Source organism: Coregonus clupeaformis, unplaced genomic scaffold (genome assembly GCF_020615455.1).
Source record: "Coregonus clupeaformis isolate EN_2021a unplaced genomic scaffold, ASM2061545v1 scaf3135, whole genome shotgun sequence".
Classification (NCBI taxonomy): Eukaryota; Metazoa; Chordata; class Actinopteri; order Salmoniformes; family Salmonidae; genus Coregonus; species Coregonus clupeaformis.
Window position 1 is genome coordinate 49,067 of NW_025536589.1, and position 6,000 is coordinate 55,066.

Here is a 6,000-nt window from a genome sequence, read left to right on the forward strand (position 1 = left end):
TGTTGATGGTAGACATAATGTGTTGTAGTAGACATAATGTGTTGATGGTAGACATAATGTGTTGATGGTAGACATAATGTGTTGTAGTAGACATAATGTGTTGTAGTAGACATAATGTGTTGATGGTAGAAATAATGTGTTGATGGTAGACATAATGTGTTGATGGTAGACATAATGTGTTGTAGTAGACATAATGTGTTGTAGTAGACATAATGTGTTGTAGTAGACATAATGTGTTGTAGTAGACATAATGTGTTGATGGTAGACATAATGTGTTGTAGTAGACATAATGTGTTGATGGTAGACATAATGTGTTGATGGTAGACATAATGTGTTGATGGTAGACATAATGTGTTGATGGTAGACATAATGTGTTGTGGTAGACATAATGTGTTGATGTTAGACATAATGTGTTGTAGTAGACATAATGTGTTGATGGTAGACATAATGTGTTGTGGTAGACATAATGTGTTGATGGTAGACATAATGTGTTGATGGTACACATAATGTGTTGATGGTAGACATAATGTGTTGTAGTAGACATAATGTGTTGATGGTAGACATAATGTGTTGATGGTAGACATAATGTGTTGTGGTAGACATAATGTGTTGATGGTAGACATAATGTGTTGATGGTAGACATAATGTGTTGATGTTAGACATAATGTGTTGTAGTAGATATAATGTGTTGATGGTAGACATAATATGTTGATGGTAGACATAATGGGTTGATGGTAGACATAATGTGTTGATGGTAGACATAATGTGTTGATGTTAGACATAATGTGTTGTAGTAGACATAATGTGTTGATGGTAGACATAATGTGTTGTGGTAGACATAATGTGTTGATGGTAGACAGAATGTGTTGATAGTAAACATAATGTGTTGATGGTAGACATAATGTGTTGATGTTAGACATAATGTGTTGTAGTAGACATAATGTGTTGATGGTAGACATAATGTGTTGATGGTAGACATAATATGTTGTAGTAGACATAATGTGTTGTAGTAGACAATGTGTTTATGGTAGACATAATGTGTTGTAGTAGACATAATGTGTTGATGGTAGACATAATGTGTTGATGGTAGACATAATGTGTTGATGGTAGACATCATGTGTTGTAGTAGACATAATGTGTTGATGGTAGACATAATGTGTTATGGTAGACATAAGGTGTTGATGGTAGACATAATGTGTTGTGGTAGACATAATGTGTTGATGTTAGACATAATGTGTTTATGTACAGTACCAGTCAAAAGTTTGGACACACCTACTCATTGAAGGGTTTTTCTTTATATGTACTATTTTCTACATTGTAGAATAATAGTGAAGACATTCAATAACACATATGGAATAATGTAGTAACCAAAAAAGTGTTAAAGAAATCAAAATATATTTAATATTTGAGATTCTTCAAATAGCCACCCTTTGCCTTGATGCCAGCTTTGCACCCTCTTGGCATTCTCTCAACCAGCTTCACCTGGAATGCTTTTCCAACAGTCTTGAAGGAGTTCCCACATATGCTGAGCACTTGTTGGCTGCTTTTCCTTCACTCTGCCGTCCGACTCATCCCAAACCATCTCAATTGGGTTGAGGTCAGGGGATTGTGGAGGCTAGGTCATCTGATGGTACAGTGGCGAAAAAAGTATTTAGTCAGCCACCAATTGTGCAAGTTCTCCCACTTAAAAAGATGAGAGAGGCCTGTAATTTTCATCATAGGTACACGTCAACTATGACAGACAAAATGAGATTGTTTTTCTCCAGAAAATCACATTGTAGGATTTTTAATGAATTTATTTGCAAATTATGGTGGAAAATAAGTATTTGGTCAATAACAAAAGTTTCTCAATACTTTGTTATATACCCTTTGTTGGCAATGACACAGGTCAAATGTTTTCTGTATGTCTTCACAAGGTTTTCACACACTGTTGCTAGTATTTTGGCCCATTTCTCCATGCAGATCTCATCTAGAGCAGTGATGTTTTGGGTCTGTCGCTGGGCAACACGGACTTTCAACTCCCTCCAAAGATTTTCTATGGGGTTGAGATCTGGAGACTGGCTAGGCCACTCCAGGACCTTGAAATGCTTCTTCACGAAGCCACCCTTCGTTGCTCGGGCGGTGTGTTTGGGATCATTGTCATGCTGAAGAGACCCAGCCACGTTTCATCTTCAATGCCCTTGCTGATGGAAGGAGGTTTTCACTCAAAATCTCACGATACATGGCCCCATTCATTCTTTCCTTTACACGGATCAGTCGTCCTGGTCCCTTTGCAGAAAAAAACAGCCCCAAAGCATGATGTTTCCACCCCATGATTCACAGTAGGTATGGTGTTCTTTGGATGCAACTCAGCATTCTTTGTCCTCCAAACACGACGAGTTGAGTTCTTACCAAAAAGTTCTATTTTGGTTTCATCTGACCATATGACATTCTCTCAATCCTCTTCTGGATCATCCAAATGCACTCTAGCAAACTTCAGACGGGCCTGGACATGTACTGGCTTAAGCAGGGGTACACGTCTGGCACTGCAGGATTTGAGTCCCTGGCGGCGTAGTATGTTACTGATGGTAGGCTTTGTTACTTTGGTCCCAGCTCTCTGCAGGTCATTCACTAGGTCCCCCGTGTGGTTCTGGGATTTTTGCTCACCGTTCCTGTGATCATTTTGACCCCACGGGTGAGATCTTGCGTGGAGCCCCAGATCGAGGGAGATTATCAGTGGTCTTGTATGTCTTCCATTTCTAATAATTGCTCCCACAGTTGATTTCTTCAAACCAAGCTGCTTACCTATTGCAGATTCAGTCTTCCCAGCCTGGTGCAGGTCTACAATTTTGTTTGTGGTGTCCTTTGACAGCTCTTTGGTCTTGGCCATAGTGGAGTTTGGAGTGTGACTGTTTGAGGTTGTGGACAGGTGTCTTTTATACTGATAACAAGTTCAAACAGGTGCCATTAATACAGGTAACGAGTGGAGGACAGAGGAGCCTCTTAAAGAAGAAGTTACAGGTCTGTGAGAGCCAGAAATCTTGCTTGTTTGTAGGTGACCAAATACTTATTTTCCACCACAATTTGCAAATAAATTCATTAAAATCCTACGATGTGATTTTCGGGATATTTTTTCTCAATTTGTCTGTCATAGTTGACGTGTACCTATGATGAAAATTACAGGCCTCTCTCATCTTTTTAAGTGGGAGAACTTGCACAATTGGTGGCTGACTAAATACTTTTTTTCCCCACTGTACATTTCTTGGTAAAATAGCCCTTACACAGCCTGGAGGTGTGTTGGGTCATTATCCTGCTGAAAAACAAATGATAGTCCCACTAAGCCCAAACCAGATGGGATGGCGTATCGCTGCAGAATGCTGTGGTAGCCATGCTGGTTAAGTGTGCCTTGAATTCCAAATAAATCACAGACAATGTCACCAGCAAAGCAACCCCACACCATAACACATCCACCTCCATGCTTTACGGTGTGAACTACACATGCGGAGATCATCCATTCACCCACACCGCATCTCACAAAGACACAGCGGTTGGAACCAAAAATCTCCAATTTGGACTCCAGACCAAAGGACACATTTTCACCTGTCTAATGTCCATTGCTCGTGTTTCTTGCCCCAAGCTGGTCTCTTCTTCTTATTGGTGTCCTTTAGTAGTGGTTTCTATGCAGCAAAATCGACCATGAAGGCCTGATTCACACAGTCCCCCTCTGAACAGTTGATGTTGAGATGTGTCTGTTACTTGAACTCTGTGAAGCATTTATTTGGGCTGTAATTTCTGAGGCTGGTAACTAATGAACTTATTCTCTGCAGCAGAGGTAACTCTGGTCTTCCATTCCTGTGGCGGTCCTCATGAGAGCCAGTTTCATCATAGTGCTTGATGGTTTTGCGACTGCAAGTTCTTGAAATGTTCCGTATTGACTGACCTTCATGTCTTAAAGTAATGATGGCCTGTCGTTTTCTCTTTTGCTTATTTGAGCTGTCCTTGCCATAATATGGACATGGTCTTTTAGTAAAAAGGGCTATCTTCTGTATACCCCCCTACCTTGTCACAACACAACTGATTGGCTCAAACGCATTAAGAAGGAAGAGAAATTCCACAAATTAACTTTTTAAGAAGGCACATCTGTTAATTGAAATGCATTCCAGGTGACTACCTCATGAAGCTGGTTGAGAGAATGCCAAGAGTGTGCAAAAGTGTCATCAAGGCAAAGGGTGGCTATTTGAAGAATCTCAAATATAAAATATATTTTGATGTGTTTAACACTTTTGGTTACTACATGATTCCATATGTGTTATTTCATAGTTTTGATGTATTCACTATTATTCTACAATGTAGAAAAAATTGGAATAATTAAGAAAAACCCTTGAATGAGTAGGTGTTCTAAAACGTTTGACTGTTGGTGTATGTACAGTGGGGAAAAAAAGTATTTAGTCAGCCACCAATTGTGCAAATTCTCCCACTTAAAAAGATGAGAGAGAGGCCTGTAATTTTCATCATAGGTACACGTCAACTCTGACAGACAAATTGAGAATTTTTTTCCAGAAAATCACATCGTAGGATTTTTATGAATTTATCTGCAAATTATGGTGGAAAATAAGTATTTGGTCACCTACAAACAAGCATGATTTCTGGCTCTCACAGACCTGTAACAACTTCTTTAAGAGGCCCCTCTGTCCTCCACTAGTTACCTGTATTAATGGCACCTGTTTGAACTTGTTATCAGTATAAAAGACACCTGTCCACAACCTCAAACAGTCACACTCCAAACCCACTATGGCCAATACCAAAGAGCTGTCAAAGGACACCAGAAACAAAATTGTAGACCTGCACCAGGCTGGGAAGACTGAATCTGCAATAGGTAAGCAGCTTGGTTTGAAGAAATCAACTGTGGGAGCAATTATTAGGAAATGGAAGACATACAAGACCACTGATAATCTCCCTCGATCTGGGGCTCCACGCAAGATCTCACCCCGTGGGGTCAAAATGATCACAAGAACGGTGAGCAAAATCCCAGAACCACATGGGGGACCTAGTGAATGACCTGCAGAGAGCTGGGACCAAAGTAACAAAGCCTACCATCAGTAACACACTACGCCGCCAGGGACTCAATCCTGCAGTGACAGACGTGTCCCCCTGCTTAAGCCAGTACATGTCCAGGCCCGTCTGAAGTTTGCTAGAATGCATTTGGATGATCCAGAAGAGGATTGGGAGAATGTCATATGGTCAGATGAAACCAAAATAGAACTTTTTGGTAAAACTCAACTCGGTTTGGAGGACAAAGAATGCTGAGTTGCATCCAAAGAACACCATACCTACTGTGAAGCATGGGGGTGGAAACATCATGCTTTGGGGTTGTTTTTCTGCAAAGGGACCAGGACGACTGATCCGTAAAGGAAAGAATGAATGGGGCCATTGTATCGTGAGATTTTGAGTGAAAACCTCCTTCCATCAGCAAGGGCATTGAAGATGAAACGTGGCTGGGTCTTTCAGCATGACAATGATCCCAAACACACGCCCGGCAACGAAGGAGTGGCCGTAAGAAGCATTTCAAGGTCCTGGAGTGGCCTAGCCAGTCTCCAGATCTCAACCCCATAGAAAATCTTTGGAGGGAGTTGAAAGTCTGTGTTGCCCAGCGACAGCCCCAAAACATCACTGCTCTAGAGGAGGTCTGCATGGAGGAATGGGCCAAAATTCCAGCAACAGTGTGTGAAAACCTTGTGCAGACTTACAGAAAACGTTTGACCTGTGTCATTGCCAACAAAGGGTATATAACAAAGTATTGAGAAACTTTTGTTATTGACCAAATACTTATTTTCCACCATAATTTGCACGAATAAATTCATTAAAAATCCTACAATGTGATTTTCTGGATTTTTTTAAAATTTTGCTGTCATAGTTGACGTGTACCTATGATGAAAATTACAGGCCTCTCTCATCTTTTTAAGTGGGAGAACTTGCACAATTGGTGGCTGACTAAATACTTTTTTTCCCCACTGTATGTCT